This window comes from Pan paniscus, chromosome 14 (assembly GCF_029289425.2).
Source record: "Pan paniscus chromosome 14, NHGRI_mPanPan1-v2.0_pri, whole genome shotgun sequence".
NCBI classification, from domain to species: domain Eukaryota; kingdom Metazoa; phylum Chordata; class Mammalia; order Primates; family Hominidae; genus Pan; species Pan paniscus.
Window position 1 is genome coordinate 33,639,881 of NC_073263.2, and position 23,326 is coordinate 33,663,206.

Below are 23,326 nucleotides of genomic sequence, written 5' to 3' on the forward strand. Positions count from 1 at the left end.
TTGAGCTGCATTTCGAGATGGGCTTATTTCAATGCCTGAGATAGGGGCACACAAAATTGCACACATAGCTCATTTTCTGTTTGGTTGTCTCTTGTGGGAAGGAATGGTGCTGCTGATCTCTGGGAGAGTTTGGGGGTTTCCTGAAAACCAGCTACTTTGTTTATAAACATTGCCATTCAAAATCCAAGTCCTGGATAAAACTCTGGCTGTGGCAATTGGTTTTGGAGACTTTGTTGTTTGTGACACCTGCCTCCTTGTATCCTAGGCAGAGTTTCAGAGCAGCAAATGCTTGCATGACATTTCTCCAAAGGATTTTAGTTGATGATCTGCATTCCACTGAGCAAATAATTATCATTGCTATGGTTTATTCAATACCTACTGTGTGCCAGGTACTGTGGTGAGCCTTTTAGCTACATTGGCTAATATGATTCTCAAGACCATTTTGAGGCAGGTATTCTTTGTCTCATTTATATAAAAGAGAAGTGGGGCTCAGAGAACTCATATGACTTGCCCAAGATCACAGAGGTCATGGAGGTCGTGCTGGGAGTCACTCGCACGGGAAGGTATCTGACGGCCACTGTGGAGGATGAACTTACAGCTTCAGCACCGTCCCTATCCTCAGAAAGCTTATGATATTTTTAGGAAGGTAGGACATGCACAAAAATAGAAATATACCATGAGGGCCTGTGCAAGATGGTTATGTTTCTGGAGATTGCTGACAAGGCAATTGAGTCTGAGAGACAGGCTGAGACGTCAATTCCCCTATCCCCATATGAATAGGCAGCCAAGCCACCCAGAAACATTCGCAATCTCTCCTTCCTCATTGAATGATGTTTAAATGTGCCTGATTTGTTGATCATCAATGAGGTGGCACCTGCTGGAATAAGAAAATGTTGTGATCAAGATGGATCTGGTGCCAGGACAAGGTGGACTAGAGTAAAGATTCTGGGGTCAGGGAGATTCATTAGGAGGAAGTTGTGAGTCACTCGGGTGTCAGGAGATGCACTGAAATGAAGAGACAGCTGTGGGGATGGAGAGGACGAGCTGACAGACCAGACACTGTAAAAGAACCAGAGAGAGTAATTGGGCCCTGTTCCTTGAAAGATGAGGAACAAATATGACTGGTGAGAAGGGGAAAAGGCTGTGTGGGTGCTTCTGGGTGTGTGTGACAGTAAGTGCGTGAGTGCAGATGTGTCTATGATTGTGTGTGGGGCAGTGTGCAAGTGTGAGTGTGGGTGTGAATGTGTGTGAGTGTGTGTGTGCATCGATGTGTGTATATGTGTGAATGAGTGTGTGTATCTATGTGTGAGTGTGTGTGGGCATGGATATGTGTGAATGTATGTATATGAGTGCACATGTGTGAAGGTATGTGTATGTGAGTATATGTGTGTGTGTGTGCATGAATGTGTATATGTGTATCTAAGTGTGGATGTGAGTGTGTGTGTGTGAATAAGCATGTGGATGTGAGTGTGTGTGTGTGAATAAGCATGTGTATGTGAGTGTGTGGGTGGGTGGGAATGTGTGACTGTGAATATATGTGTCTGTGAATGTGAATGTGTGTGAGCGTGTGTGTGTGTGTGTGTGTGTGTGTGTATGGAGATCTATCAGGAGAATGTTGTACCTGGTCTCTGAGTTGTTTGTAGAAATGGGAAACAGCTTCTCTTCTCTAACCCATATTGTTTGAGCAGATTGAGCTCTCTAAAGAGATGTTTTTATATAAACTAAAACAAAAGGTGTCTCTTTATTGGATGTGGTAGACAAGAAAACAAAAATTGGAACCAACATCCTATTTTCCTTATTATGTTCCTTTGATTTCAAGGCAAGATGGTCTCAATCAAGACATTCCCCACTCTGGACTGAAGGGGCTGGTGGTGGACACCATGTGAATGACCCACCCTGAAAATGACTTGAAAGTTACAAGGGCAGAGCTCCAGCTGACGGCAAAAAGGAGACAGGCCAACTGTAAGGTTTCCACTTTGTGACCCAAGTTTAATCTTCTTACAGTGTGCACTGCACACACATTCACACATATACAAATACACATGTGCACATTCAAACACAAGCACACAAATTCGCATGTGCACATACACACATGCAAACATATAAACGCATATGTACACATGGAAACACACAAAAACAGACACACACAAATACACACCTATGCAGACACAGGTACATATACATACACATACATGCACACATACACACACAAACATACACACACATATACACAAACACACACATGTACACACACAACACAGCAGTGCTTACTCAGAGGGAATTACAGCAGAAGCAGCAGGAGGTGTTTACTTCTCACTTGATACACAAAACCCAGGCAGAGAAAAACATGTACTTATTATTAGCACAACTTATAAAATCTTGCTCGGGTGTGCAAAATTAGTAATACAAGGAAGTGGAACTATTTTATGGCCAGGGTTTTCTGACCACTATGTCAATTAATTTATATAGACCCATACATCCTATATTAAGTGTAACTTTCATTCCCTCTTTCCCGTGGTGAATGACCCAGAACTTTTAGAAAACTCTTCAGACAAGCAATAAAATAAATTCAGCCTTGTGCATGTTGGGTTTGAGGTGATGGTGGAACATCCTAGGTTTGAAATGATTTCTAAGGAGCAGGTTGGAGTGGAGCTTGGGTGAGAATCAGGGCTGGAAATATGAATGTGGAAATGAGCAGCATAGAAGGACATTTTTATTAGGAATTGGAAGAGCTCACACATAATTCAGGAAAACAGCACCACCGGGAATGTCAGCTAATATTATTAGGTAAAATCACTCAAAGAATGTCAGCATTTAATGAAGACCCCCTGAATGTACTTTTATTAAATTGCAAGTGATATGCTCAAAGGGTACTGAATTTGTTGATGTAAGTTTACTTTTTTTAGTCACATGAAATTAGGTTCTCCCTCATTTGTGAACCACTCCCTTAGAGAAGGGCTATGTTGAGATGACCCCAAACTACCAAGTTGTAATTAATTTGGGGCTTGCAACAGGCCCAGCAAGTGATATAAATTGCTCTAGAATTGAATTATGAGTAGAAATCAAGCATAGGCAAGTGAGGAGAGACGAATATGGAGACAGGAGGAAGAGAAACTTATTATTATGCTGTGGCCAAGTTCATTATGCTGTGAAGGTAAGACACAATTTGGAATCATTAATAGTTATATGAATCCCTTCTGAACTCTTGGGTTCTGAGGTCAGTTTTGCGCTAGTAAAATAGTTGCCATATATGTCTGACTATAAGGTGAGTTTATCATTTTTTCTTAAACAATTATCACTTAGAGAAGAGGGACTTTGATATTACATGGTATGGGCTTTATTATTAATACTTAATTTTGAATAATAAAGATATATTTGGGAAAGACACATTTGCCTGAAAATACCTTAAACAATGCTAATTTTGAAAATTTTTTAAGGTCAGCTGATAAAATTTTTTAAGACAAAAATTTAGCATAGTTTAAGTTTAAATTATTTTAAACACAATTTAAATTGTAACATTTCACTTGTACCCCTGTGTATATGATCATGCAATTTCAAATGTTGAATATAAGGAAGGCTTAAAGTTTCAAAGATTACTTTTAGGAGGAATACAGTAAATGATAATGTAGAGGTTGCAAATAAATACCTATAAGACACACAAAACAATTTTCTAAAAAAATTACACAAATTGGCTTCTTGTGGCATGAGATGAGGTATTCATTGACGGCCTCCACACAAATGGAAAAGAACCACCTCTCGATCAATTTAGACTGTAAGAAAGACATGGGCCCTGGAACCTGTTCGAAAAGTGAGTCAAGCAATGGTGAAAGCAATAAAGACAAGATGCGAATGAGGCATTCGAATAAAATTCTTTCAAACGCAATGTTGCTAAATTAATATAAACTTACTCTTTTAAGTCTGTGTGTGAAACTAAATGAATAAATTAGATAGTAGAATTTGCCTATTTGTTTTTTTCCTGTTTATTTACATTTAATTAATAAAGACAATAGAAGGATGAGGTTTCAGTATTCTCTTCAAATTTTATTTTAAGTGATGTTAATTACAGTATTTGAAGGGAAGGTTCTAATTCCACACAAAATGGAAGAATATAAAGTGTGTTCATTAAACTGCTAAAAAATAGAGTGGTGAGAATACAACAGAAGTCCAATTTAGATTCTGAGTGTTGTCACCTTGTTATTACAATCACACAGCCTCTTCCAAACTTATAGCTGGAGCTCCCGGTAGCTATTTCATACTCTGGTCCAAGGACCAAAAACCACAATGTAAAACTGAATTAAGTCCTGAATTATTGGCTTCATCACATGCACCCTCTTCCACCTCAAAATGGCAAAAAAGAAACAGTTACCACACCCTGCAGACCTTTTGGTGTAAAAGAGGTGTTGATGAACTGGAGTAGAAACAGGTCATGAAGAGCTGTCTTAAAAAGTCCCTTTCAGGTGAGTTTGTACACACCATCTAGCAAGGAGCCTCTCATCAAGTAGGGTTAGGTAACCACGGTTCATTTCTCAGGAAGTCACAATTTCATTCATTTACTCAATATGCATTTACAAAGTGCCTACATATCATCAGCTTCCAATTGCAGTCATTTCTAGATAAAAAAGGAACCTGATCTCTAGAGGGGCCACCTAGCTCCCCAAGTCTACAGCTGAAAGGATCTTTTGTGGAATTGGGTTTCTTCTGTACTTCTGAAAGGGTAACACCTTAAAGCTGAATTGTCTTTACAACCTGAAGGTCTGATATGATATTTAGCAATATTTGCATCCTGGACATACAACATTGAAAGATACACTAAATTCTGAAGGTAGCTATGCTTCAAAATACTTTAAATTAAACAATTGTACAGTATTCATTTAGGCTTGAATCCAGTCCTAGACTGAGCTTGTGGCCACTGGCATTGATGTTCTTGCCATCCAGGAGAGCTGACAGTGTCTGTTTGATACCTGGCTTTAGGGTCGTGAGTGTATCCTACACCTATCAGGTTGGTGTAAAAGAGGTGTTGATGAACTGGAGTAGAAACACCTCCAGGTTGGATGTGTTCACTTTACCTGCAAAGCAGTCTTCAGAGTCAATCTGATACTTGGCTGCTATTCTGAAATGAGTGTTATTGTTTCCTGCTGTCCAGGAGAGATTGACAGCGCTCTCCAATTTCTTGTTCACCTTCTGGTAAATGGAGCCACTGAACTCTTGTCCTGTCATTCACATGTGTGAAGCTAGAATTCATCAGTCTTGTAGCCAACCACAAAGTTGCTCTGGGTTACTCAGGACTCTGCAGTCTCAAAATTCATTTGGTTGCCAGCCAGCCAACCTTCCTAACCCGGCACCAGCATGCCCCAGATTAAAGGCCCAGTGATGTCCAAATCCATGTTGCAGCCCAGGCAGATGGGCTCCCGATCGTACCCTGTCTTGATTTTAGCACGTTTTTTCCCCCAGTGTTAGGTAAGAAAGATGAATGGAACGTCAGCTTCAGTCCACATGTGAGCTGATCTTCATGGCAGTCTTGGTGCCTCACATGTTGTCAGTGTTCCATTTCCCCATATATGCCGGACCACACTCAATGCTTCTGTACTTGGTTTCCAGGCTGCCCATCACTTTGGTGGTCTCAGTGTTGACTGAACCCGAACTTGTAAATTCCAGGTTTTGTTTTTAAATAAAGTTTCATTACACCAAGTCCATAGCTTCGGTGAAGGGATCCCTGGTAGATTTGCCCAGATTGCCATGTGCGAGTGGCACAGCCATCCTCTGCTCAGAGGTAGTGATGATGGCCTCCAGCAGCCATGGCGGGAAGGTATGGATATTTGCCTATTTGTATTAAGACGGTTTATATTTCAATAGGTCAAAATTATTTTGGGGGATGAGAGAGAAGAAGGTTAAAAATTTCATTTGAAACCTGGAGAAAAGCTTGCTTTTTGTCATCTCCCCATTCCAAAAACTGAGAAGGCCACATCTCATCACTGGGTAATCTTCACAAGTGACCAGTGGCTTTGTGTGCACATAGGAGCCTGGCATCAAAGAAGGATGTAATGCAGGGAGGAATTTGCTCTGGCACAGTCTCTAGCCTCTCTTTCACCGGAGTCAAAGTGGTTCTGGCTTCAGCAATTTCTGTTTCAGCCTGGGTCCATTCTAGGTGGTATGAACATGCAGTATTTTTCAAACTTTTCCGAAGAAGGACCCACCTTGGCAAAAGAGCATGCAGACTGATGCCTGGACATCTTGGGATGTCTTGAATTTCATCTTAAAAATTTATGCAAATTTTACATTCTGTGGCATAACTAGATGTCATGGCATAGGACCATGCGTACCCCAATGGTGACTGATACTCCCAGTTGAGAAGTATGGCACAGGCCCAGGCTTTGCAGTCTGAAAGATATAGTGGCCTTGCTGCCTATAACAAGTTGATCTTGTAATGTAAACACTGTGAGCTTTGATTTTCTTTTCTTTTTCTTTTTTTTCTTGAGACAGGGTCTTACTTTGTCACCCAGGCTGGAGTGCCATGGTGCAGTGGCATAATCTCAGCTCACTGCAGCCTTGACCTCCCAGGCTCAAGTGATCCTTTTACCTCAGCCCCCACAAGTAGCTGGGACTATAGTCATGTGCCACCATGCCCAGCTAATTTTTGTATTTTTTATAGAGATTGGGTTTTGCCATGTTGTCCAGCTGGTCTTGAACTCCTGAGCTCATGTGATCCACCTGCCTTGGCCTCCCAAAGTGATAGGATTACAGCCGTAAGCCACCATGCTGGGCCATGAGCCTTGGTTTTCTTACCTATCCAATGCAGACACACCTTGGAGGGTTGTAATGGGGATTAAATGAGATGACTGATATAATAAGTGTAACAAATGTTGGCTTCTCCTCAAGCACCAAACTACACTCAGAGACATAGCAGCTTGGAGAGACTTATCCAGGAGTTTAGACTTGTCCACTGTCAAGTCTGGAGTGGCTTAGATCCCAACGCCACATTGATTCTTGTAGAGATTTAGCATGGAGGTCAACCAACACATGTCTGGGGTTAATCTAGACCTCACTTTCTGGATTGGGTCCTTGGAATTTGGAAGTGGAGGAGCCTTAGAAGATGACTTACTTTTTAAAAAAGAATGAGGTAATGACTGCCAGAAGCAAGTTTTCCCTTGTTCTTCTTGAACTCCCTCTTCCTCTCCTCTCATTTTATCTCCAGGCCTCTTCAGTCCTTTTATTGATCCTTTCTTCCATTTAAACTCTACTTGAAGACAACAGAGTCCTGTTAATAGTCAGATTTAATCGTTTCTTCTTAATCTCTATCCTATTTAATCTTTTTGTCCAGTTTGATGCTATGAGACTTTCAGTTTTGTAATGTTTCTCCCTTGGTTTCCCTAGAACTTCTCTAACAGGTTTAAGTTGCCTCCATCCTCCGTTGTTGCATTCCATGCCTTTTTCCATTCAGCTTTTAAATGCCTTTGCTTTGTCCTTAGCCTTTCATATTTAGACTCCTTTGTGTATTTACCTGGGCTCATCTGTTCCTATGACTTCAATATCATTCTCTGGTTTTCCTCTCTCCGATTTATGCTCTGCACACCATTGTTCTTTTATTTTAAAGTAGCTTACTAGAATTTCTGGAGTACAAGCATTTCAGAGAATGATTGGCGTATGCCTTGAGAGTCAGACAGGAACAAAATTACAGGCACCTTGTACCCATGTTAATGGATCAATCTTGATAGAATAGTTATGCTAGTATAAAAACAACTCAACAAACTCATTGGCTTCATACAACAAGAACTAGCTCACAGCAACATCTTCCACAAGTAGCTGGGAGGTTCTGCTTTTTGTCTTCCTGACTGAGGAATCCAGGCTGATGAAATAGATTTGATCTGAAACATTGCCTGTTGCCAAACCAGACAGAAGGGGATGGAAGAGAGAATTGCATATTGGCTCTTAAAACTTCTGCCTAGAAATCACTTGTACTACTTCTGAAAATGTGTCATTGGCTAAATCAGGTCATACGGCCACATCCAATTTCAAGAGGGCAGAGCATTGTTCTCCTTCCATGTACCTAGAGGAGTGTTGGAAATATTCGGTGAATAGCCCTGATGACTACCCAGTCCTATCACACAACACGTAGTTAATTTAGTTTCCTTTTGACATGCAAAAAATACTTACCTCTTTCCTCAGGGATTATAACCCAAAATTTTAACCAAACCAACTGGATTCTATTTCAAGTCCAGGATCTCTGAGTGATGCCTTTGGTCACCTTGGTCCTGACATGTACCCTGTTATTACAGAGACCTATACATTCATAAGGTAAGTTGTTTGTCTCTCCTTACACCCCTTATAACAATATACCAAGGTTAGGATGGCCCCAGTAGACATTCAGATGAAGGAAAAATGCAAGATACATTCATCACTGGTATACAGCAAGGGTAAAGATGTTGCAATGGCTCTCTACCCTTGGAACAAGGCATGCTATACAGTCATCCCTCAATATCTGTGGGAGATTAGTTTCAAGATACCCTGCAAATACCAAAATCCATGAATGCTCAAGTCCCTTATATAAAAGGTGTAGTATTTACATATAACCTATGTACATCTTCCTGTACAATTATTATACTGCATTGTTTTACAAGTTTGTATTTTTTATTGTGGTGTTGTTATGTTTATCCCTTTTTTCCCCTAAATATTTTCCATCTGAGTTTGGTTGAATTTGAGATATAGAACCTGTGGATATGGAGGGACAACTGTATATGATTAGGTTTCAGATTCTGTTCCCTGGAAAGGGCTCTTCAGTCTGTTGTTTTCTGTAGCTCTTCACTCCACCTCCTGTGAGGTTTTCTTCCTTTCATTTTCCTCCTTGGATATTGCTAGAATATGCCTTCAGCAGATGCTGTAACATTTTCTCAGTCTACTTCTTGCCTGTTGATATTCGAGGGCCTATGGGTCATTTTCAGTTCCAAAAACTCAAAAAAGTTTCTTTTAGTGCAGGTTGGTAATTCTTTTGCTGTATAACTCTCAAACACTGAGATTCTTATCTGTTCAATTACAGTCAGCTTCATATGTCAATAACCACACTAGCAGTCCTCAAGACTCAAGAGTCTTAATTTTCATATTAGCTATAATTTTTTACTTTCTTGCTGTCACGAGCTACCACTCCCTCCTATCCTTGAATTAATTTTTGCTGCCTGAGCCTATCAGACGTGGGTGGAAAAATCACCTTTAGGTTCTTTTCCCTGAGCTATCTTAACCAACTTAAAAGACTCACTGGACACTACAACTTAATTTGATATTTACCCTGGGTACCCTAACTTATCCATAGATTTTTAAAATGGGTCTCATGACAGATCCTTAATTTGTTCCTAGATGAAACATTCAGTTTTAATGGGCCATCTTTGCCCAAAGTCCTACTCATTTTCTTCTGTTTGAGTTTGAGAAGCAGTTGCCTATTTAATGCCAAATTCTCTGAATTTCTGGGCCCTCTCCATGTTTTTTACATTATACTTACAAACGAGCCACTACTTTTTTGAGCTCATTTCTTTCTCAGAGAACCATTTCTAGCACAGTCAACTGGAGCTGACACATACTACTTACTGTTTTTCAATCTCTTCTCAATCTTGCTACATGTTCATTGTGTTTGTAATCTACCTAAAACGTTCATTTAGGCCAGATTTTTCCAACTGTTTTTCTATTGCATAACATGGGTTGCCATTTTTGTAACCTCCAGTATCAGTTTTCTCACCACTGTCATCCAGCCCCTTGACTAATACACATAACTAATTTTCTTTGTTATGAAATTACCCAATTTCTGGTAATAATATCTGTATCAGTCAGATAGGCAAGATTATGCTGAGATTAAAAAACAAACAAACAGAAAACTCTGTGGCTTAATACAGCATAAGTTTATTGTTCCCTCAAAGTTTATTATAGACCTGGACAAGGCTCTAATGCAGGTGGGTAACAGGCAGAGGTTGGAACAGTTTGGAGGGCTCAGAAGAAGACAGGAAGATGTGGGAAAATTTGGAACTTCCTAGAGACTTGTTGAATGGTTTTGACCAAAATGCTGCTAGCGATATGGTCAATGAAGTCCAGGCTGAGGTGGTCTCAGATGGAGATGAGGAAGTTACTGGGAACTGGAGTAAAGGTCGCTTTTGCTATGCTTTAGCAAAGAGACTGGCAGCATTTTACCACTGCCCTAGAGATCTGTGGAACTTTGAACTTGAGAAAGATGATCTGAAATTGAAACTTACGTTTAAAAAGGAAGCAGAGCATAAAAGTTTGGGAAATTTGCAGCCTGACCATGTAGTAAGACAGAAAAACCCATTTTCTGGGGAGAAATTCAAGTCAAATTTGCATAAGTAATGAAGAGTCAAATGTTAATTGCCAAGACAATGGGGAAGATGTCTCCAGTGCATGTCAGAGATCTGGATGGTAGCCCCTACCATCACAGGCCTGGAGGCCTAGGAGGGAAAAATGGTTTCATGGGCTGAGCCAGGCCCCCATTGCTCTGTGCAGCCTCAAGACTTGGTGTGTCTATCCCAGCTACTCCATTCAACTCCAGTCATGGCTAAAAGGGGCCAAGGTATGGCTTAGACTGTTGCTTCAGATAATGCAAGTCCCAAGCCTTGGTGGCTTCCACATGGTGTTGGGCCTGCAGCTGCACAGAAGTCAAGATTTGAGATTTAAGAACCTCTGCTTGGATTTCAGAGGATGTATGGAAATGTCTGAATGTCCAGGCAGAAGTTTGCTGCAGAGGCAGAACCCTCATAGAGAACCTCTGCTAGGGCAGTGCAGAAGGGAAATGTGGGGTGGGAGAGAGTCCCCACTGAGGCACTGCCTAGTGGAACTGTGAGAAGAAGGCCACCATCCTCCAGATCCCAGAAGCGTAGATTGACTAACAGCTTGCACAGTGTACCTGGAAAAGCCCCAGACACTCAGCACCAGCCTGTGAAAGCAGCTGGGAGAGGGGCTATACACTGCTAAGCTACAGGGGCAGAGCTGCCCAAGACCATGGAAACCCACCTCTTATATCAGCATGACCTGGATGTGAGACATGGAGTTCAAGGAGATCATTTTGGAGCTTTAAGATTTAATGACTTCCCTGTTGGATTTCAGATTTACATGGGGCCTTTAGCACCTTTGTTTTGGCCAATTTCTCCCATTTGCAATGGGAATATTTACCCAATGCCTGTACCTGCATTGTATCTTGGAAGTAACTAACTTGCTTTTGGTTTTACAGGCTTATAAACAGAAGGGACTTGACTTGTCTCAGATGAGACTTTGGACTTGGACTTTTAAGTTAATGCTGGAATGAGTTAAGACTTTGGGGATTGTTGGGAAGGCATGATTGGTTTTGAAATGTATAAAGGACATGAGATTTGAGAGGGGCTAGGGCAAAATGATATGGTTTGGCTCTGTGTCCCCACTAAAATCTCATCTCAAATTGTAATCCCCATGTGCCAGAGAAGGAAGCTGTTCTCATGATAGTGAGTGGATTATCACCAGATCTAATGGTTTTTTAAACAGTAGTTTTTCCTGCACTCTCACAAGCTCTCTCACTGCCATGTAAGATATGCCTGTTTTCCCTTCCACCATGATTGTAAGTTTCCTGAAGCCTCCCAAGCCATGAGGAACTGAGTTAATTAAACCTCTTTCCTTTATAAATCACCTGGTCTTAGGAAGTTATTTACAGCCATGTGAAAATGGACTAATACAATTACCTTTTTAGTTTTAACTCCTTTACCTTTCCTTAGACTCTCCAAACTCCCCACTAGCATTTAGTAGATTAACTCATTTTCAAAGTTTAGTTCAGGTGTTACCTCCTTGAAGCAAAATAATAATTATGATAGCTCACAGTCAGTAAGCATGTATTATGTTCTAAACAGCACTGTATTTTTTTTTTAGATGGAGTCTCACTCTGTCACCCAGGCTGGAGTGCAGTAGTGCAATCTTGGCTCACTGCAACCTCTGCCTCCTGGGTTCAAGTGATTCTCCTGCCTCAGCCTCCTGAGTAGCTGGGATTACAGGTGCATGCCACCAGGCCTGGCTAATTTTTGTATTTTTAGTAGAGACAGGGTTTCACCATGTTGGTCAGGCTGGTCTCGAACTCCTGACCTCGTGATCTGCCTGCCCCAGCCTCCCAAAGTGCTGGGATTACAGGTGTGAGCCAACGCGCCTGGCGAGCTATGTATTATTTAATTTAGTTACACAATAACTCCACAAGGTTGGCCTTAATATAACCATTATATATGGAAAAAGAGGATCTTTCATTTAAGCAACTCTCCTAAGTGCATAAAATTAGTAAGTTGTTGGGTTAGAATTCAAGTCCAAGTGAGTCAAAATTTGAAGCCTGTGCTTTCAACCACCATTCCACCTCACCATAATGTAATTGACATGTCCCATGTGTGACTCTTGCATCACACTTATAATGCACTGTCTTTTCTTATTCTCTGCCCATCTTTCTCTCTAACTATAATCTTCTTGATTGCTGACACTATATAATCAATGTCAAGCATGGAGCATGGCATTGATTATATACTTGCTAAAAAAAGATCACAAATTTGGTGATTTTTAAAAGCATGTATTTATTATCTCCTGGTTTCTGTGGCCCAGAAGTCAAGCACAGTTTAACTGAGTTCTCTGTTCAGAGTGTCACAAAATTGCATTCAAGGTGTCAGACTAGCTGTGTTTCTCTATTGAATTCGAGGTCTTCTTCTAAGCTTAAGTAGTTGGAAGAATTCAGTTCCTGGCCGGGCACGGTGGCTCACACCTGTAATCCCAGCACTTTGGGAGGCTGAGGTGGGCAGATCAGGAGGTCAGGAGATGGAGACCATCCTGGCTAACACGGTGAAACCCCGTCTCTACTAAAAATACAAAAAATCAGCTGAGCGCAGTGGCTTGAGCCTGTAGTCCCAGCTACTCGCGAGGCTGAGGCGGGAGAATGGCGTGAACATGGGAGACAGAGCTTGCAGTGAGCCGAGCTAGCGCCACTGCAGTCCGGTGCCTGGGCGAAAGAGGGAGACTCCGTCTCAAAAAAACAAACAAACAAACAAACAAAAAAAAACAAAACAAAGAAAGAATTCAGTTCCTTGTGGATGTAGGACTCAAGACCCAATTTCTTGCTGTCTGTCAACTGGGTACCACCTCTCAGGTTCTAGAGGTTCTTGCACTTATTGTCCATGTGGCCTGTTCATAGCTCTTACAATGTGGCAGCTGGATTCTGTAAAGCCAGCCAGAGAAGCCATTGCCCTAGTCCACTGAGATGAAGTCTTACATAAAGAACATAATTATGGGACTGACTGCCATATTCTATTTGCTAGAAGCAAGTTGCAGGTTTTTCTCGCATTTAAGGGGAGGGGATTATACCATGATTCATTGGGGGTTATTTTAGAGTTCTGGCTCTCATAATTCCTTTCTCTCCTTTAAGTCTGTTCATTTCTCTCTGCTGATATTAGTGACAGAAAAATTTTCCCATATTTTTACCAAACTGGTTCTTCCTTGCACAGTTTTTTTCTTAGATCTTAACTGCTATTTGAATAATGTCCAGATTGCATTGATACATTAAAACTCTCCACATCCCCTAACAATATGACATCACCACTGTTAATATTCCGATGTAAATTCATAATGCCATCATATATATGGTATATTGAAAATTACAACTGTGTAATTTTAAACAAAAGCAGGTTCACTGCAATCCTATTTTACAACTTACTTCTTAATTTAATAATATATAATGAACATTCTAACACCATTAAATTTTCTTTTATAGCATAATTTGTAATTTCTGTGCAGTAGTGTATCATACAGATAACATGTAATTTACTTAATTGGCTTACTATTATTGGACATTTATATTATTTCCAACATTTTGCTATGGTGAAAGCTCTTTAGTAAACTCTCCCATAGTTATTTCTGCCTGTCATCATAATTATTTTTGGTAAGATAAATTCTTAAAAGTAAATTTTTGTACGTCAAAGAAGATTTTAAAGTTTTTTTAAGATTTTTAAGTTTTAAATTTTTGTGCATTTTTAAGTTATTTGATTTACCAAATTGCACTCCAGAAATTTACAGTTTAGACAGCAGCACCTAAGGAAACCCAACATGGAGTATTATGTGTGTGTGTGCATATGTGTTTTCTATTACTTTTCTAGCATATTTCTATTTTTCAAGTTATAACTTTTACATGTTTTTTTAAACAGGGAATTTCAGAAGTCCCTAATGCGTAATTAATTTACTTTTTGCTTTCCTAATTTCATCCATCTGAGGTAGCCAGTATTAACAGTTTGCTGGAAATCCCCCTAAACCATCCTTATTAGATGTGAGTGTCTATATATTTCAATTTAATAGTTGAAAAATGGCATCTCACTGTTGCTTTAATTTGGTTTTCTGGACTTACTAGTGAGGCTAAACATGTCTTTATTGGTGTTGGTACATTTGCAGGTTTTGTTTCTTAGTTTTTGGTTCATTTCTTTTCAATTGTTATTAACCATTATGGGGTCAACCATTCATAGCCCGTAGATGCTCCAGTTTCAGTATTGTTCATAATTGTTACATTTTAGGTTGTTTCCTTTTCTTCACAAAATCTCATTTTTGCACATTATTTCACAGCACAAATAACTTGAGTGTGAGGCATAAACACTTTTAATGTAGACCGAAGAACATTTCAAAAGTATCTTTGAATTATAAAATATTTCAGTTCCCAAGTGACAGCTCATTTATTTCAAATAAAACTCATTATCACATAATTCCAATTTTGAAAGTATTTAAGATATACCCAGTTATTATAATAAGATTTCAACTATATTACAAAAATGTATTAAAAATGTGTTCAAAAGACAATATTACTTTTGTACTTCTACATTATGTTTTCTCTTGGATATTTCATGCCTCTGTTACATTCTTGGCTTTAGTATTAAGCCTAAAAGAGTTGTTCATATACTTCCTAAAATTGCCCAGATACAACACTAGGAGTAAAATGTGTATCATAAGAAGCTGACATATTTCCTATTAGCATAGTGACAAAGCTAATGTACAAAGGCATGCTGAATTTTCAGAGGGTAGATTTTCCTTTTAGTTCTTTGATTTATAAAACTCCAAAGTGCTTCTGTGAAGAGCATCAGATTTAGTGAAAGAGATGAAAGGTAATAGGCAGAGCTTAGTAGAGTTAGCTTTCAAAGCAGTTTTTGTTTTCCCTGGAAAAGGGTTATGGAATCTAATTTTCAATTTTATAAATCTGTGTGGAAGACAAGGAAATAAGGAGTTGTCTGTTCTTTATTGATCATGCTATATCTTCCTTTAGCTGCATCAATCTGCACCAGGGTTTTCTTTCATTCTCTAGTTTTGTGTATTGCATGCTGGATTACTTCAGCATACCTTTTTAAATTTTTTTACAACTTAAAAAGAATACTAGGACTGCTGTTTACTGCTAAGAGAGATTGATTTCAAGTGTGAAAATGAGAGGACAGCTTATTATCAGTGACTAAGATATTCAAATTCAGCACAGAAAGAAATGGGATCACAGACCTCAGCGATGAAAACATCCAAGAAGAAAGCTGGGAGAACAAATTGTATTCAGTTTTGGAAATTAAGAAATCTTTTGAGCACAGCAAAAGAAGAAAATACTACCAAAGCCCATGAATGGGAGAAAGCAACTGAAATTTCGAAGAGATTTGGTAAATGTAGCGTGTAGGTAGAAATATACTATGAGATTATTTTCAGGACTTGTCTGTATTCCCATAACATTTTATACTGAAAATAAAAGACTTCTTAAAATGCCTATAGGGAAAAGAGAAAGAAAATGTTGATGATGACATTGTTCCCCTGCAACTTTCAGTTGTGGGATAGAGTGTCTTCTTAGTAGTCACCTCTTTGCTGGTACTGCACTGCTTCACTCTTAGCAAGAACATCCTCTCCTCTCACAACTACAGCATTCCTTAGAAGTCACATTAGAAAATGATTTCAGTGTAAGTACAGCTGAGAAATGTGCTTAGAATTTCTTTAAAACCTAATGGAAATTGGGCCAACTCTAAGAAAGCCATCACCCTAGAGAAAGAAGGAGGTAAAGTAAGCATAGTTACGAAAGCAGACTAAAACCGAACAGAGCCTAACACTCCTCTGTGTATCAGGCAGAGGTGAGATCTCCTTTCCCTCTGCATATGGGTGCCTTACCCTTGTGCTGTAGACCCCCCACTTCTCTACCAGCAAGGAGTGACTAATCTTATAAGCAATGTTCATTTGAACATGTAACATGTTATAGGTATGAAAAATAAGTCTCATCTCCTCATGGACATACTTTGGACTAATATTGAAATGTTTTAAACATGTACTGCTTTATGTTGTTTGTTTCCTGTCTAAGAAATCTTAGCCTACCAAAGTGGTGAAGATTTTCTCCTATTTACTTGTAGAATTTCATGGCTTTAGATTTTATGATGAGGCCTATAATCTGTACTTAATTAACTGTTTTATGTATGGTATAAAATTAAAACATGATTTTTCCCCCAAATGAATATTTACTTGTTCCACTATCATGTGTTGGAAGTCTATTCCTCCCTCCTCCATGGAGTTACCTTGAAATCATTGTTAAAAATCTATTGACCATGGGCAAGCTCCAGTGCTCATTATTAGAACCACAAGTATTTTCCAATGCTTCCAATTGATTCAGCTTTACTGTGGTATCACTTATTTTGAAATAATAATTTTCAGGTTTGAAACTATAAAATGTTGGCAAAAACACAACCTATGTTACTTAAACAACCTGTTATCATAAATATGTGGGTCTATTTCTGGAACTAATTTTGTTTTATTGCTATATATTCAATCTTACTTCATCACTACTAAAAATGTCTGCTGTTTGAATGGCAAAGACAACATTAAGAAAATGAAAAGGCAAGCCACAAACAGAAAGAAAATATTCACAATATGCACATGTAACAAAGGACAGGTATCCCAAATGCATAAAGAGTTCTGATAACTCAATCATAAGAAGAAAATAAGGCAACAAAAATGGGTAACAGATGTTAGTAGAAATGTCACAAGATATGCAAATGATTGATAAGCAGATAAAAAGATGCCCAACATCATTAGTCATTAGAAAAATGCAAATGAGCACCAGAAAGAGATTCCACTGCGCATCCAGGAGAATGATGAAAGTGAAAAAGCCAAGTGTTGGTGAGGATGTATTTAGAGTTTTGAATATTGACCTTTATTAAATTTATCCTCAATTAACACTCAAAGTGTTCTGGACACTTTGGACACCAAAAGTCTTTTCTTAATTAAACAATTTGTTACAGTAAATACAAAGAGAGTATGTAAGAAATTTTACATAATACATTATGATACTGCTATCTGTTAAATATAAGTTTATGACATTTGAGCTTGGTAACTATGTTGCCCAGTGTTCACTTGAAAAAATATGGATATCCACGACTTAGGATGGTTCAACTTACAATTTATCAATCGTGCAACAGTGATACACATTCAATAGAAACTGTACTTTGAGTATCCACACAGCCATTCTGTTTTCTACATTTAGTACAGTATTCAATATATGACAAAAGATAGTCAATACTTTATTCTAAAACAGGCTTTGTGTCAGATGATTTTTCCCAAATGTAGGCTAATGTAAGTGTTTGGGCCATGTTTAAGGTAGGCTAGGTTAAACTATGATGTTTGGTAGGTTAGGTGTATTAAATGCAGTTTTGACATGGTATTTTCATGGGCTTATTGGGACCAATTCCCATCATAAGTCAAGAAGCATCTGTGCTTAATTATACTAACAGTCCGTATAACATATGAAATTGGTGATTAAACCAGTGTTATGATGATGATTCAGTGAATTTGAATACAGTATCTTTATCAGGATTTTAATCTTTTATATGGGGAAATTAGATGCTTTTTTAGTGTTATTTAATTTCAGCAAAGGATGCTATGACAAATTGATATTCACATGCAAAAGAATGATATTGGGTCCTTACCTCACACCACATACAAAAATTAACTCAAAAAGGATCAGAGACTTAAATGTAGAAGGTAATACCTTTAAAGAAAACTTAGGGATAAATCTTTATGACCTTAAATTTGTCAATGGTTTCTTCCATATGACAGTAAAAGCATGAATAATAAAACATAGATAAATTGGTGTATTAGGGTTCTCTCAAGAAAAAGAAAAAATAGGAGACATAGAAGTATATGCAGAAAGAGAGCCACTATGAAGGACTAACTCATGCAGTTATGGAGGCTGAAAAGTCCCATGCTCTGCCATCTATAAACTGGAAGCCTGGGAAAGCTGGTGGTCCAGTTCCAGTACACGTCCAAATACCTGAGAACCAGGAAGTCAATAGTGTAAATCCCAGTCCTAGTCCAGAGTCCTGAGAACCAACTGCACTGATATTCAAGGGCAGGAGAAGCAAGGAGAGCAAATTTTCCTTTCCTTTGTCTTCTTGTTCTATTCTGGCCCTCAGTAGATTGGATGATTCCCACCTACATTGGTGAGGGCAAACTTATTTACTCAAAAGATAATCTTTTATGAAAACATCCTCACAGACACACCCAGAAATAATGCCAGTTATCTGGGCATCCCTTAACCCACTCAAGCTGACACATAAAAATAATCATCATAATTGGCCTTTATCAAAATTAAAAATGTTTCTGCTTCAAAGGGCACTATCAAGAAAGTTAAAAGACAACCCACAGAATGAAATAAAGTATTTGAAATTTATATATCCAATAAGGAACTTGTGTCTAGAATATATAAGGACTTCTACAACTCAGTCATAAAAAGACCACCAAATTTAAAAATAGGTAAGAGATTCAAATAGGGATTTCTCAAAAGACATAGAAATGACCAATGAGGCCATTAAAAAGGCTCAACATCATTTGTCATCAGGAAAACACACATCAAAACCACAGTGAGTTACCACTTCATACCCATTAGGATGGCTATAATCAAAAAGAGATGCAATAAGTAATATTGGCAAGGATATAGAGAAATCATAACCCTCATAAACTGCTGGTGGGGATTAAAAAAAATGATGCAGTGATTTTGGAAAACATTCTGGCACTTCCTCAGAAAGTTAAACATAAAATTGTAATTTGATCCAGCAATTCCATTCCTAGCTATATACCTAAGAGTAATAAAGACATATATCCACACAAACACTTGTACACAAGTGCTCATAGCATCATCATTCATAATAGCCAAGAGTAGAAACAACTCAAATGTTCATGAACTGACAAATAGATAAACAAAATGTAAATGTGGTATATGCATAGAATAGAATATTATTCAGTCATTAAAAGAAAGGAGACTTTGTCACATGCTACAACATGTTTGAGTCTTGACAACATCATGCTGAGTGAAAGAAGCCAGGTATAGAGGACCACATATTATATGACTACATTTATATGTAATGTTCAGAAAAGGCAAATCCATAGAGACATAAAGTAGATTAGTGGTTGTGTAGTGGTAGATTAATGCTAGGGGAGGGAGCAGAGATGGATGTATTGGAGAGCAATTCGCGGAACATGATTTTTTTGGTGGGGGTGGTGGTGATGAAAATGTTCAAATTGGTTGTGTTGATGGCTGCACAGTTTACTCAACACATGTACATGAGTAGATTTAGAATACATGTGTAAAACTCAATAAAATTCACAGTACAGTTGTTCTGTGAATATATCAAAAAGTAATGAATTTTACAAATGACCTCTAAATGAGTACATTTTTATGACAGCTTGATTGAGATAATTTAGATACCATAAAATGGACTCATTTAGATACATCTTATGGTATCTAAATACCATAAATATATAATTTAGATACCATAAAATGTATCCTAAATGAGTATCTATCTCAATCAAGCTGTTATAAAAATAATTTTATTTGTCTTATTTTGATTTATAATACTTTCTGGCAAGATAAGTCAATGTAAGTACACATTTGGTCAATAGCATTTTAAAAATGCTATAGCTTTGAGATGCTCACATATATTTTTTAAATTATTGGACATTGATTATGATGTAGATCTTTTCAAAAGATGGATGTATAAAAAGGTTTGCAATTTTTAGGTTATGGTGGATGAGAGTTTTAGTTGAATGCACTCATTTTTAAGTTGTGATGAAGTGTCTTATTATCACTGGTACTCAAATATTTAGACTCTTACATAATTAAGGTAAAAATTTGTACCTTAGAAATTGCTTATTTTCAGGAAAAATTGTTACATGGGAACACATACACACACACACATATGTTAGATGGGATTGTTCAATGGAAAAGATCTAGAACGGAGAAACCACACATGGGCGAGAAAGAGATTCTGGAGGAGAACAGCTCACAAGTTTCATGTGAGTACTCATGAACATGAACAAATGAGAGTTTCCTGCCATCCCGAGTAATTCCTATAAGTCTGACACACCTATGGCGTGATCATGGACTATTTCATGTCTTAAGTTACAAATGGATCTACAATAAACCTTAAAAGACCAATATTATGTATCAATGTTGGTCACATAAGACCCACAATGTAAGGATGTTTAAAGGCAACCTAAACCTGAAAGTAGTCTGCTCTTGACGCACAAAACCCAACACTCCCTTGAGAAAAACAAAGCCTAAACCCCATACCACGAATGACAATGAGGTGCCAATATGGTACTGAACTCCAGAATTGGCTGAGGGTGAAGAGAGTGATACAAACAGCCCCTTGAAAGATTGGAAGCAGCCTGCTGACCTGGTCTCTTGTGTAATTTCACCAATGCAGCTTCAGAAAATCATTAGGAATGAAAGCCACAGTCGTGGCATATGGTCAGTTGCCCTGACTGGGCACTTCTGGAGGTGATACAGGATGGGTGACAGCAGAACACCTCACCAGCTTCTAGATAGTGTGCGCAAATGGGGCTACCTCAATCAGGAGAGAATAAAGAGTTTAAGGTAGCTCTGAGGCTCAATTTTAAACCATGTGGCACAGTTATGAACTGCTGAGAAACAGCAGCAGCAAACAGATTAGGCATCTGTGAAGATGAAGGAGCTCCCTTTGAACAAAGGCTTCAGGCTGAGTTGAGTCTAAGTGGCCAACTCTCAGACACCTGTGGGTTTGGAAAACAGTGTTTGCAGCTATAAAACAAAGTTCTGGTTTTATGTGGACAAAGTGTGGGGATAAACCCTTTGTACTGGTCTTTTAAATTGTGCATGCACACATCGCTAGTATTGCCTCTTAACTAACAGACAACAGTAAATTCTGAGACTCTTTAAGCATTGTTTTGATGCCTTCAATATTGCCCATAGGGTGTTACATTAATGAGTTGTTCAGATGTATGAAAAAATAAAAATATTAAGAGAATTTGGGAGAGGACCAACATAACATCTCTCCACCAGAAATTTGTATTAAATACTCTTTTGTAACTAGAGAGATTGTCTAATGAAAAAACAAATTGAGATATTGGACACTTCTCTATGAAATGAGACCTCTTTGAAAATTGCTCTAAAAATGACAAAAACAATTATTTGACCATTATAGACCAGAAAGAAATAATACAGTTTTCAGACTCAGGTTAGCATTTTGTAAACAGAGTAAAACACATTTACATTCAAATTAAGTTCAAACATTTTTTTGTTTTCATTTCTACAAAGATTTACATTATATGAACTCTTTTATTGAAAAATTACTTGAGCTAACCAAAAAGTCAAGGTCAATGGAAAGAATAAGATGGGTTATCTGTGTAGGTTATAAAGTCCTATACAAAAATAATTCTGCAATCACTTTTCAGCCTTCCTTTCCCACTTAGTAGCTGGCTTCTTTTTTGAGGCAAGCACTTATCCAAGAATGAATCAGTTAGAGGACAAGTCCTTAAAAAGATCCACCTTGCCCGATGATTTTAGAGGAGTCTGTCCTATTTTCCTTGCTGTCTTGTTTACTTGACCTTCTCAGTTACTAAATAAGAGTGGATTTAATGAAGAGAGGGCTTTTATTTATCATTCAAGTGCCAAGTTCTTTGTCAAGGGACAGGTCTTTCTCTTAGGGAGGAATACTCAGGCAACTATCCTGAGAATTTGAAACTCAACTCTGTGATAGTCAAGATTTCCCAAGAGAAGTTATTCTTCCATATTATGGTGTTACTTTTTCTATGATGAATTTTACAAAGGCAAAGTGGATAAAAGAATCAGAGCACTTAATTATCCTTCAGGGGAAAAAAAAGCAGCCTTTTCCCTTTGTTAATTATCTCAGTTTTCAAATTAATTTCAACAATGAGCACTTGGTCTCATGAAGAAATTTTAAATAAAACTGGAAGAAAATTTTAACTAGAAATGTAAAAATGCTCACTACTAGGGTTAGTTATTGTAAAAGATAATTATTTGGGTGATAGCTTATACAGCAATTTGAAAGTTATGTTCTATTTCTGTCCAATGAATACATGTACATGATTTTAAAGACAAATGCACTATAGAATGTAATACAAAGAAATACCAGTACCCCAGTCTTGTATATGGTTAGAAAGGATTTAGCTTTTAAAAATATACTCTCTTCCCCTCCCCCAGGTAATTGCATTCTCTTACCTCCCCAATACAGCTATGTCAAAAATTCTACAAAATTATTATTCACTCCTCAACCACATGACGTCCGTGATTATATTTCCTTTTTTAGGTAAAGCTTCTTGAATTGTCTTCAGTTGATAATTGCCTCCGTTTAATTTTTGCTTTGGTTCTTAATGCCCTAGGGGTAGTTTATCATTGCCAGAAATGTAACTCTCCCCTCAGTAGATTCAATGTTACAGGTAATACAGCCTTCACTTGTGGTGTGTGTGTGTGTGTGTTATTTTTTCTTAGAGATATAACTCCTGGAGCCTTCTGTCCATTTGCACCAATTGATAGTGGCTGTTCCTTTGGCTTACTACAAGCTGTCATCACTAGAATACCCTTCTTTCTGCTGTGTTAGACTTCTTGTGTTCTGAAACCCAGTTTTTTGCTTTCTTGGTTTCCTCCCTTATTTTCATTAAGTGCATCCTCCAGTAACTCCATAAGGTAAGGTGCCTAAAAGATAAACTTTTTGGAATATTGTTTGATTGATAGTTTTCCCAGATATAACATTCCATGTTATAAATAATATTTTTTTAACTTTGAGACATTTACTTCCTACATTACCTATCATGGGTTATTAGGTCATGATTATCAGAAGCTAAGTCTTATATCTGCTTAGGAAGATATAGCACTACTGAGTGACTATGGCATCCTATGGAGAACTTCAATATTCAGTAATACATTAAAAGCTCTTGGTTTTGCAGCTCCGCAAGCCCTCTTTGAAGTTATCTACATGTTAGAAATAATTTTTTCTCATAATTTTGAAGGTCTCCCACCACT

The 23,326-nt window shown here is 38.1% G+C and overlaps 1 long non-coding RNA gene, 1 other non-coding gene and 1 pseudogene across 2 annotated transcripts in view; 1 reads left to right on the top strand and 2 right to left on the bottom strand.

Annotated features, from left to right (window-relative positions):
• The first annotated feature begins 1,825 nt into the window (after positions 1–1,825).
• LOC134728797 (uncharacterized) overlaps positions 1,826–23,326 on the top strand; it is a 29,500-nt gene continuing 7,999 nt past the window's right edge. The window contains exon 1 of the long non-coding RNA XR_010109606.1: positions 1,826–1,962. This is a non-coding gene — a long non-coding RNA (uncharacterized LOC134728797). The remainder of the gene's footprint in view (positions 1,963–23,326) is intronic.
• Positions 4,849–7,025, bottom strand: LOC100974731 (voltage-dependent anion-selective channel protein 1-like; annotated as a pseudogene).
• On the bottom strand, positions 23,150–23,277 carry LOC112436925 (small nucleolar RNA SNORA25). Its single transcript, XR_003025593.1, has one exon. It is a non-coding gene; the product is annotated as a small nucleolar RNA SNORA25 (small nucleolar RNA).